The sequence below is a fragment of the Chlamydotis macqueenii genome, chromosome 1 (genome assembly GCF_036417535.1).
Source record: "Chlamydotis macqueenii isolate bChlMac1 chromosome 1, bChlMac1.mat, whole genome shotgun sequence".
Classification (NCBI taxonomy): Eukaryota; Metazoa; Chordata; class Aves; order Otidiformes; family Otididae; genus Chlamydotis; species Chlamydotis macqueenii.
The window spans coordinates 37,277,027-37,289,868 of NC_141556.1; positions in this window are offsets into that span (position 1 = coordinate 37,277,027).

Sequence of the window (12,842 nt, forward strand, 5' to 3'; positions counted from 1 at the left end):
AGCAACTTCATCAGCTTCCAGTTCAGTAGAATAAGACAAAACATTGCATAGCTCATGGGCAAACTGAACTAATAGTTCTCGGCTTATTGACTATTAAAATGAGGCCACCTACAGGTCCCACAATAAACCTGCAAAAATGTTTAATCCTGCGTATTTGAAGAGCTGCATTCCAGTCTGGCTTGCTCCTGCTTTGTTAGAAGTCATGCACCACAGGGCCTGACTATGCTTTTCAGATCAAAGCCGTGACAGCAGTCAGCAACTGTATTATTTTTACAGGCATCTTTAAAAAAAAAAAAGCGAGATAATCCTTCCAAATGCTCCCCAATCAATGAAATCACTGAAATAGCCAAACTCCGAGCAGCGTAGGCATTTGATGTTCTGAAATCCTTATACAGGCCACCGGTGTAATATTAAATGCACTAAGCAAAAAGGTCTCAGTTATGTCCACATGTTTTTGGGATCAGGACCCGTTTGGTGCTCTTTATAGTTTCAGCACAGATGATACCTGTGGTCTAACTTCTTTTAGCCAGGAAATTTTACTGCCCTAATGTAACAGGTCTGTTTCCATCCTCTCCATTTTCACTTGCTGGAAGGATTTTCTTCTCCTTTGTTTTTCAATAGCTGGCATTCCAGACAATGATATATTATTTTTTTCTTTTCACTGTAGCCTAAAAACTGAACTGTGGCTTCACCTTGTCTTAGACCCTGTACTTCTTGTGTGCCCAGGTGGAAGGAATATCTGTTCCCCACAATACACACAGTCACCAACTGGCAGTATAAGAACCATGACAAATCATGTGTGCCTACTTGCTGGGAAAAGTAGGAGTTCTTTGGAAAACCAAATAAAATATGTCTTTGTTGTCCTATTAAAGCGGACAAGTTGATTTTGTGTGTGGGCTAGTTAATTTTCATGTTTTTCCAGGCTGCCCTAAAGCCCTTCTTCTTGCAGTCTGGGTATTGTCTCCTCTGGTTTACAACTTTATTATTGTACGTTTCATACAAACACGAACATCTGGAGAACATCCTCAGGTATAACTGCTGGGCAGTGCAGAAAATATCTGGTGTGATCTGAAACAGGTTTTTCTTCCCGTGAAAGTACACCCCTGGGACTAGGAAACTCAGAAGGTCTGTAATGGTGTAGAGATCCTTTCACCTCCAGAACACCGCTTCACATTTGGCCTGGGTCTGTAACAGCCAGCATCCCTGGTGATTTCTTAGTTGTTCGCTGTTTTTTTTGGTGAAATTAGTTGGTGTTGATACTGGTTCACGGAAATCACTGTGGCAGTATCCCTGAGAGCCTTGGTGATGCTGCAGCTGGTGAGGAGATCGAATTCCTCGCTGTAAGAGCAGTCAGTTTCTATCCAGCGAGCAGTCAGGAGATGGAAGGGTAGGTGGAGTGTGGGGAAGGGGAAAGAGGAATTTGCATTTTGCCCCTTGCTCTTTGCCCCTCCTCCTTGTCTTAAATCAGATGGATTCCCACCATGGCACTGTGAGATCCCACTTAACTCAGGACAATTAAAATAATAGTCTGTTATTTTAATTAAAATTAAAATAAAAAGTCTGTTCACTGACTTCAGTGAAACAAAGCTACTATAAATCTGAGGGGATGGAAAGGACTAAGGTCTACTGAGAAAAATTCCTCAACATACTTGTGATATAAAATATTTTCAAGACTTGTTTAAGTCTTTCATAGGAAAAGGATACCTTTGGAAAATCCTGCTCATCCAAATAACTGGTACAGAGAATAGAAATCCTAAAAACCATGGTCCAAATTCTCAGAAGAAAGGTCTGTACCAGCTAAAGCACAGCACTGCTGATCCCTCAGTGAGACAGCCCCCAGCTGCCCCTCTGCATCGTTACTGCTGTCTTCACACCTTCCTTTTCCTGCTGCAGAAGGTGCTTGCAATCCCAGTGTGTTCATACACCCTTGCTGCCTCAGCCCTGTTGTACCGGATTTTGAGGAAGATGATAATTTTATCTTGTTCCTAGTTTGAACAATTTCTAGGAAAAACATCTGAACATTTTTTTTTCCCCAAAGCTGAGAAAATTCTAAACAATCTCTGGAATTTGTTGTCTCCATGTTGTCCGCTTCAGGTTTGTGGGCTACCACCAGTCCCAGCAGTCACCAGTGACCATGAATTCAGTATTCTCTGCTGATAAATTACAATTTTATCTTTGTTTGGCTAGGGCTTTTAGTAGCCTGCCAACTCAAAACCATTGCCTAATATATCATTAGAGGGCAAATATGTTCCTGTGTATGTCTGTGGTGTGTAAGCAGCTCCTACCAAAGCCTGGGCATTCCAGCATCCTGCTGAGGAAGGAAAGCAGTGTCCCAAATCATTTAGACTGCAGATTTTTCTTTTAAAATAAAATATTTTTTGTTTTTCAAGGTCAGACACTTGGTACTGTTCAGGTCACAAGACGCCAGAGGCTATTTACTTTGGAAAACAAGGACAGCAGTGGTGGGAGGTGCTTTTAGCAACACCCAAATCTAGCGTTTTAAATCAAACAGCTGTCTGGGCAAAGGGCAGCTTCACTCATCCTCAACGACACCATGACATAGAGGGAGAGCATCCAACAGCCGACTGACGTACGTGCGACAGGAATAATATTTGGTATTCTCACTTACGAACTCAAATACCTCAAAGCATGTGGGAGATCCTCAGATGAGAGGAATAAATGTTTTGCATTGACTGCAGTCAGTGTTCACAGTGGAAAGTGATTTCTTGAAAGGCTGAGACAGTGCCCAGTACTGAGTTGCATCTAAAAGTGGTTTGGTCATAGCAGAGCAGCACTTTTCCTACACCCAGATGCCAAGTGGGGTGGTAGGTTTTCCTCTTCCCTTTGGGTATTTTATTTCATCTTTCAGCTGGGTCAACTATTCAGGCTATGGAGATTTCTCCAAGTCAGATTTCCTTCTAGGTCATCAGTGGAAAAACAAAAGAAATGGATCTTTGACAAGTTGTTCCAGAGTGACAAGAAAAAAAAAAAACAGTGTGGAAGGTTCCTACTGTTGGTATAAATGGAGGCACTTATATATACAGTTTTGCTTCTCTTCTGAGTTGTGTTGCAGGGCTGAGGCTGTTCGAGCAGGATGCACAACTTTGCTTCTCCTCGCTAACTGGCCCAGCGCGCTCTTTCGAAGAGTACAGGACTTGTCATATCTGAGGAGAGCTCGGCTGAAAAGGCATGGTCTCGTAGACCTTACTGAGTCTGCTCTGGAGAAACCATGTGTCTCCAGCCATTTCCATCCCTAGCTGGGTGGCCAAGCATGAGTTTATAACACTGTTTAAAAATGTATGTGACTTTCTGCACATGGATTTTTTTTTTTCATCTTAGTTTTTTCACCGCAAACCAAAATTGCTATAGATAACTACTTTCCCTCTGTGAAGACATTTGTTTCCTGTTGACATTTAATTAGTAGATACATTCTGTGGGTCAAGTTAGAGGGCAAAAATAAAAGTTAGTTTTAGATGATTCAGCCCATTCTTAACCAGCAAAATGGTGTTTAGAAATGTTAAACTGCAATAAAAATCCACATCTATGTGGACTCACCTAGAGTTTCACAACAGCAGTGAGGATAGGGCACAGAGCTTCCTATTTCAAATGTCTTCAAAACATCCCTTCAAAGAATCTCTATTAGGTGTTAGGAGTGTAGAGCCTGTGGCATCCAGTTACACAGTTTTGACCATTTAAGAGAGGTGAATAAAATAGAGTCGGTTTCAGAAATGTGCTGTGAATGGATTACTGTTTTAGCCCTGAAAATACACATTTCTTCCAGCAGTATAAAAGTGAGGGGAGCGTTTATGCCACCAGGTAGGAAACACACATTTCTTTTCTCCAGTGACTAAACTAGACTAATGAGAGCTATCAAACTTGCTAATGACTGAGGGAAAGCCTTTCAGTGCCTCACACGGGTAAAACCTAAGTGTTTTCTGTGGCCTTACTTCCGACTGACACCAATGTGAATGAGAGGCAAATAGGATGCAGCATGAGTGTAATGCAGTAGTCCAGCTGCTCATAATGACAAACAAGTCCAGCAGCCCTAGGAGAGAACTACATAAATTGTCAAAGGCGTGCTGCATTACCTTGAGCCTTACCTAGTAGATACATTTCTGAATTAACTACATTTTAAACCACTGATGTTTCAGAAAAAAAAAGAATATAAATTCTGCTGCTTTTTGTAAGGGAGGAAAAGAAGGGCAAAATGACAGAGCTGAGCCACAGGTCCAGGGGACCATCCTCAAACCATGCCAGATAGCAGGCAGGCACGAGGACAGACAGGGAAACTACTCCTACAGGCAGATCCTAAAGGTGAGTCGCCGACTTCTGTTTTCCAAATGCATGCGTTGTCTTGGATCTTAACGTGTTTGCCATTATGTAAAGAAAAACCTGAACTCTATTCCACTCAATCAAACAGCTTGTCTTTATCAAGAGTCATGGGCCGGGCAGTCAGATGTAGGAGGCCTGTAAAAGAGTAAGCCTGGGATTGTTTACAAGACGATACTTAGAGATGCCTTTGAATCAGCTGAGGCAACCACCGCTTTTAAAAGCCAGACATTAGCTAAGAATATTTATATTTTGAGAGTAACAGGATAACTTGGGACAAAATGCTCACCTCCAGCTCACAAAGCGTTTTCATGTCCGAGATTGTATTACAGTTTAGAAAATTCACGGCAAAGTCTCCAGGTTTGTTTGAAGACATGCATGAAGAATTATATGGTGAAACGTTTCATTCTGGCTGTGAAAAAAGTTAATTCAAAACAACTAAAACGTCAGCCATAAAGATGTACAACATTTTTCAGGAAGCCTTGTCCACCCTGAACAAATGTTTTCATAAAAAACAGCCTGCCTGTAATAATCACTGTTATTGAAAAGACATCCCAAGGTTGCTGTATGGAAATATGTTAAATACGTTCTGAAATTCAATCTAATATAATTTCAACATTAGAGCTCATTCATAATCCTGTATTAAAAGCCTATGCAATTTTCATGAAATATGTCTGTCTGTGTAATCATGAATGCTGAATATTGTCATGGCTTTCCAGGAATTTTCAACCTCAATGCAGAGGAAAGAAAACTCTTCCAACTGGACTTTTACACCACTGAGAAGAAATAACAATAACAGCTCTAAACTTAAAATAAACATTTCTGGAAAAATACTATCTTTTGAAAGAGACTGTAGTCTGAATTTCAAGCTACTAGTAATACGACGCAGAAGCTTCAAATGTGCCTGTGGTTACAGCCCCTTGCAGTGTGCGATACTGGGGACAAAACAGCCCCAGTAGGAAGGAATCTGTTTATTCACACCTAGATTTGGAAAGCGATCCCTTCTGATGGAGTTGGCTTAAACCCCATAAGCACTTCGGGTTTGGATCCCCTAGATCTACAACTGAATGGAGCCAATTCTCTGGTTATCAAGTCAAGTCTTGCCAATTCTTGACGATTTTGTACTACAGCACAGCACCACAAGTGCACACAGCATCATGAGGATGGAAGGCTAAAGAGAAGGTCTTCAGCATTGCCATGCATTTGATGTGCTTGTACGAGTACACTAGCTGCTCCTCCTGAATTTCTTTGGGTTTGTAATTTTAGAGAAGAATTAAAGCCTAAAGAGCAGTACTTGCACACGCAAAAAGGTGAGGAGTGGGAAAATTCTGCTTCTCTCTCTAATGTTTCTATTCACTGATGGCTCTTTGACATTCTTCCTTTTTATGAGCAACATTTTTTTATTAGTGGAATATTGCTGGTTCCATGGCATGACTTTAAAATGATAGGAAAAGTTATACAACTGGGATCTCAATTATTCAGCACAGCCATTTTAATCCTTCATGTTATTTGATCCAGTACAAGGTAATATACGTCTTATTTCCAATTAGAATACAATTCTCACTATATTCATCATCTATCGATGTCTGCTTTTCCATTTGCCAGAGACATGAAAGTCTGTGATTCAAAGGGTGCCATTCAGACTGCCCTGCTCGTAGACAATTACATAGTGTCAGCAAGGCTGCCTCTGGGTTTGGTGCCTGCAGCCCAGGGCAGCTGGGAGCTGCTGTGCGCTTTCTTTTCTTCGGAGTTCCCCACTGCCTGACAGAGTATTGCAGAAACGGTTCCTCTGTGCCTCCGCAGCCCCGTGCCGTTTGTGTGAGCAATACTGCGCAGCACGTTTGTTTGAGACTGCTCAGCTGCATGTGGCAAAAAGATCACTTCTCGCAGCCTGAGGGTCTTATCCTGCAAACCCCCTTGCAGTGCTCTGTGCTCTGCGACCCTGTGCTTTGCTCTCCTTGCTGTCCTGGGGATGAGGTGCGTGATGCACAAGGGACAGCCAGGAGAGGAGAATGGGAATGGGAATGGTGGTGGGTGAAACAAGAGTGTGGCTCTGGCCTGTCTCTGGCTGCCTATTGCTGGATGATGCTGGTTCTGCACCGCTCCTTCTGCCCCTGTCCCCCAACTCCTGCCACTCCCTCGTGCTGGTAGTTTTATACTGGTGTTGAGCTGGCTTAGCTTTCTGAAGCCACAGAAAACTAACATAGCAAAAAAGAAGCAGCTCATTCGGACTACTGAGGTAGACTGAATGACAGCAGGATGAGATGAGCACTTGATCTGGTAGCCAGCTGCAGAGGGAAGGAGGAGCAGGGACTGGGAGGACTGGAGGAGGAGATGGTGGGGCAACATGTCACTCTCTAATGGGAGTCAAAAGTTGCTATGCTGTAGCATGTAACTTCACCACTCTGCTGCTCTTTCTCCATCTATATAAATAGCTAACAAACCCCTTCTAGTGCTTGCAAAGCATCTTGAAACACATCTTGAAAGCCTCCAGTGAATGAAAAGCTGATATTGACTGCAAAGCTGAGCGTTCGTTCCATGAGTTGGAGAAAGACGTGCACTCAAGACTTATCCCAGCTTTATAGTATCAGGTTAATATGATGTGAAAACTCTTCAATATTCTTCTGGCTTCACTTATTCATACCTTGATGGTGCCGCCTCAGGGGGGACATTTCGATCAGGCGATCAGGCCCAGCCATGGGTTTATGAATGGCAGGTCCTGCTTGACTAACCTGATCTTCTTCTATGATAAGGTGATCCGCTTAGTGAATGAAGGAAAGGCTGTGAGTATTGTCTGCCTAGAGTTTAGTGAAGGCTTTGACACTGTTTTCCACAGTGTTCTTCTGGAGAAACAGACTGCTCGTGGCTTGGATGGGCGTACTCTTTGCTGGGTAAAAGCTGGCTGGATGTCCAGGCCCAGAGAGTTTGGTGAATGGAGTTAAATCCAGTTGGCGGCTGGTCACAAATGGTGTTCCCCAGGGCTCAGTATTGGGAAGAGTTCTGTTTATTATCTTTATCAATGATCTGGATGAGGGGATCAAGCGCACCCTCAGTAAGTTTGCAGATGACACCAAGCTGGACAGGAGTGTTGATCTGCTTGAGGATAGGAAGGCTCTGTAGAGGAATCTGGACAAGCTGGATCAATGTGCTGAGGTGAATTGTATGTGGTTCAACAAGGCCAAGTGCTGGGTCCTGTACTTGGGTCACAACAACCCCATGCAATGCTATGGGCTTGGGGAAGAGTGGCTGGAAAGCTGCGTGATGGAAAAAGACCTGGGAGTGTTGATGAACAGCCGGCTGAATATGAGCTGGCAGTGTGCACAGGTGGCCAAGAAGGCCAACAGTATCCTGGCTTGTATCAGGAACAGTGTGGCCAGCAGCAGTAGGGAAGTGATTGTCCCCCTGTACTCGGCACTGGTGAGGGCACACCTCGAATACTGTGTTCAGTTTTGGGCCCTTTACAAGAAAGACATTGAGGTGCTGGAGCTTGTCCAAAGACGAGCAATGAAGCTGGTGAAGGATCTAGAGAACAAGTCTTATGAGGAGCATCTGAGGGAACTGGGGTTGTGTAGTCCGGAGAAAAGGAGGCTGAGGGGAGGACTTATCAGTCTCTACAACTACCTGAAAGGTAGTTGTGTACTCACAACCACGTCCTGGGTTAAGAGAGGAAGGGCTCCATGCACAGCACACCTGCGAACTCAGAGGTGAAGGCTGGAAGGCAGATGGTGGCAGGACTCCTGTGACGCTTACCTGGAATTAGAGGTTGGCCCACTCCCATTTCATTTCAACTCCAAGCATGATTCACACAGATCCGAGCTGAGAGCAAAGCTATAGTATTGAAATGGACTGGTGTTTTCTAGGTCAGTGGGTTAATCTGAATTAAGGAACCTTCACAAAAAACTATTTCAAAGCCCCTTAGACCCGGTGCAGTGGTGGCAAACTGTGCCCTTGTGTGAACTAAGAAATCACACACATGCCCAGCTCTCTGTGTACAGTGAGTTTTGTTCTTCCAAATGAACAGGTTGCTTCCCATGTATGCAGCTGTCAAAGTGAGATTTTTAACTGCTTCCACCTCAAAACTTGGTTTTTTATCTGTGTCCAAAGTGTTCTGGCAGATGATCAGGTTAGTTGAAGATGATGTTGAGAAGATGGATACGAGACAGGAGTTCCCTCTTTCTTACGGCACAAGAACTAGAGGGACCCAGTGAAATTTCCCGGCGGGAGGTTTAGTGAAAGCAAGAGGCAAAACTTTTCTGTACAACATGCAGTTACTCTGTGGGACTCGGTGCTGAAGGATGTTATGGAGTGCCCAAACACACATGATTGCAATGGATTTGGCAAAATTATGGAAATACAGGCACATCCTATTTAAAACCAGTAGTACAGGCACAAACATGAGCTCAGGCGTATGCTAATCCATTTATTGCTGGAAGTTCGGAGTCTATAGTGGGAGTAGAATGATAACTCTCTTACCAATGTTCTTTAAGAGGCCACCACTAGCATTGATGGGAGAGAGGAGGCTAAGCAGGATGGCCTTGAGCAGCTGCACGTCAAGTGTGAACACATGTGCAGCTCACCCAGGCATCCACATGTGTGCACACATGTGCGCACATGCAAGCTCACTCTTGCGTGCCCTGCAGTAACTCTGCCCATCCCAGACCCTCAGTCTCATGTGCGATCACAAAGAGCCAGGGCGAGAACACGGTTGCCATATCCTTTGTATTGTCTTTCACCCCAGGAGAGGAATCTAATTCTGCAAGATGCTGAGCACTGTTGGCTCAGGGCAAGCACCGGTGAGGTCTGTGCAAGCCTTGCTTTGAACTGTTTTTGTCAATGAATATTTTTATTCCAGATGGTAGATATTTGAACTAATCCAAATGCGTGATGCTTTGCAAAGGTGTGGAAGCCCGCAGCTCTGAATTTTCGTAATGATTTTCCAGGGCCCTCTTTAAAAACTATCCCCTTGCTAATCTCAATAGATAGTGAGCTCTAAGAGTCATGCTAACACTGGAAAAAATTGAATATCTTTAGAGACACCTTCTTGCGGGGACTTTTACAAGTAGATAAAAAAGAAGATCTATATATCTTCATATAAATATTTGAAAAGTATTATGGTAAAAAATAATATTTTTTTACTCTAGTGGTAGGGAAAAGGGCCTTGATAGCTGTAACGTTATATAGCATTGGCATCCTGCACGTGGTCGTTACGGGACAGAGAAACTCCAGACTTTGGCACCATAAAGCTTTTCTGGGTGCAGCTCCACATTTACACAGAGAACACCTGAGATTTAACTTATGGTTATACTGACCAGGAACAAGAAATTTCCCTACAATGATGTAACCAGGCTACGTGCAGCCTCTTTAAGGCTGCAGAAAGCAGTCACATCATTTCAAACCTAAGTGAACGGCCCTTAAAATTGCAAATTCTCCAGAAGCCTCAGTCCAAAGGAAGGCAAAGGCAGTCAGCTGCCACATGCTGCTGTTTCTGTGGGACTGATCGCTGCTGCTCCAGACATCCTTTGGAAAGGCTGCCCAGGAACAGACGTCCCAGGAAGGCATACTAACAAGCACTGTATTTGTAAAGGTGTCTGGCATTTCACTTTTTGCAGAGTTGAGAGGCTGCCCTAAGGATAAAGATTTCTTAGTGAGGACCAAAGGAAGGAGATTCCCTGGGTTAGGCAGGTAATGGGGATGAGCACTGGTGGGGATAGAGCAGTGATCTCCTACAGCATTTGCTATGCTGGACTTGTGGGTCCTGCTGCTAGGATCTCACACCTCTATGAGATGCAGTGTATTGAGAAGCAGAAGGACTTCAAAACATGTTTCAAATGATTGCATCTCAAAACATTAGCAAATACAGATGCTCTTGGACATTCAGCTGAATCTGTAAGAATAGGAGAGGAACACAGGGAGAAAGGAAAAAAGTTAAAAGCAATGGGAAGAGATAGATTCATACCATTTATGGAGGAAATGGAGGCACAAAAGCAGTTATGAACCATCTGAGGTCACTCAGACACTAATGCTGAGAGCAGGGGACCTTTAACTCACTGTCCTTGCTTTAGTCCCCAGACATGCATGACCATGCAGGGGACACCCTCCACTCCTGGCTCTGGATGCTGGCCTTGCTCTTGTTCTACTTGAGATTGAGCAAGTAGGTGCAGTCTGAGCTTAGAGGAAGGGTGAGGAGGGAGGTTGCGGGGAGGGATGTGTGTCACTGGTGACAGCACTAGTAGGCAGTGGAGTAGGTTTGGGTTTTTAAGGTGAGTACATTTATGGTGGGTAGCAGAAGTTACTGGAGGGCAACTGTTCCAGAGGGGACCATCAAACTGCTGTCATCATGGGCTGTGACTTAATAGCAGTAAGAGTTTTACTTCTCACCCAGCAGCCCCAACTAGGCATCCAAGGGGTCAAAAAATAGCAATATCTTGACTGCTCTATGTACGCCAAGCCTTTCCACCTCCTGTTTGTGGCCTTTCTCTGCCAGGTGGGCGTCCCTCTGCCTGTCGGCTGCATTTGTGCTCAGATGTTGGCAGGGTGTGTTGACTGGTCCAGGGTCATCAAGCTGCAAAGAAACACACTCTGTCAGGTCCAGAGCTATATGCTTGCTTTCATCACATGGATATACGTCAACGTGTCACTTTAAAGTAGTTCAAGTATGAGAGATGGGGGAACATATGGGGAGGAGGGAGGCAGGAAACATGTCATAAATCCACAGCGAGAGAGACTCTGAAGTAAGGGCATTAAAGACTCTGGAAAACACATAAAAATCTGCCGTAGAAAGGGCACTGTCAATGCATTCTGTCAGTGCAGTTTTCTTTTTATTTCCTAGTGTGCAATATGATATAAAAAACGTTCAACTTTACTAGATGATCCATAAGCCCATATTTCACATGAGATTTATTTTTCGTATGAATAGACTTGGCGTTTCCAGACACTGGTGGATATCAGTCACCGTCCCATAAAACGAAGCCACCAGCACCTGCGGTCTCGCAGGGACTGTCTCTTCCAAGTGCTGTTCGTCACACTAGGGCCATTTCATTTTGTTTCTACTTTTTGTTTAAGTAGAGCCGAACTGAGGAATGTAGTGTTAAATAAAAAATAATGGAGAAAGATCAGACTGAAATAATTTCCCCCCCCAATCCCATTCGTGCAATCATCAGATACGTGAGGCTTTGCGCTTTCTCAAATTGCTATTGTAAAAAGAGAGAGAAAACTTGAATCCACTCAAATATTACACAGAGTCTCAAATACTACAAAGAGTTTCCCACTGCAGGGATCTGAAATTCCCTCAACACCCAGAATAGTAAGCAATCTGGGGCTTGTGCTTTTAGATAGAGATTTGAGAGATTGGAACATCCTGGCTGGCCTAAAAATGATTAGTGAAGGGAAAAGTTGCCAACGCAGCATCCACCAGCCTCTCTGGCAGCCAACTGTATTCTCATCAGCCATCCCTGCTGCTTTTGTGGGACTTAACGTGTCCAACACAGGGAAAAGGTCTCCAGACTCTGTCCGAAAGACTCAGTGATGCTAGTGAACAATGAGGAAGAGGATTTACAGTGCATAACCAACTTTAAACATGATTAAGTACAATTTTTCTACAAAAGTGTATGAGCTGAAACATCCCAGTCTGAGAGGGGGATCCCCTCCTGACAGCCAGCATGATGCCCCTCACTGTGTCTCTTCCTCTTACTCCTTGGGCACACTGTGTAGTAGTGAGGACATGTACCAGTAATTTTGGTGGCAGTTGATTGTGCTAGGGTTGATTGCCTGGCTTTGATCCGCTACATCTGCAAGGTGTTCTTACAGAACTAAGTGCTATGCCATGGGAACATAAAGAAGGAAGGGCTTGTCACACTTGAGCTTCCCTGCGGGGACCCACCAACCAGCCGAGCACACTACTCCCCTCAGCCACCCATCTTGCCTTCCTCTTCTCCTCCTAGCATGGTTTGAGAGCTATTGCTGCCGAGACTGCATTTTCCTTTCTTCGGTTTCCTTGCTAGTCTATGTGTAACGTATTAGTGGTGTGAAATGGAGAGGAAGGAAATAGAGGGGAAGCACAAGGAGCAAAGTAAACATCTTCAGGGAGGTAGAGAGACCGCACAGAGAAATGCTCACTCACCCTTTTGAACCAAAGATTTAACATTCTTCTGCTTTGCATGACAGTTCTGCATGTAGGACTGCCCTTTCGGGCTTTGCCGGCAGCCAGGGAGGCTGCAGAGCCCTGTGAGTCAGGCTCCCAGGGACTTGTCCTTCGTTGCACCCGGCCACACGGGACCTACTTTCAGTTCTGAGACATTTGAAAAGTACAGACGCATTTCTCTCCAGGTGAGCAGGCTGCTATGTATCAGGTCTTCAGCTGCCTTTTCCCCAGTGATGGGATGTTAGGAGGAGCTGCTTTCTGCATGTGATGGCTTGAATCCTGCCAGGAGTCGGAGTAGATGAGACAGCTTCAGCTTACGGTCTTCTGGGCACCAAGGTGATGTCCATCCCATGAAATCCTAAAGTGCTGGGAG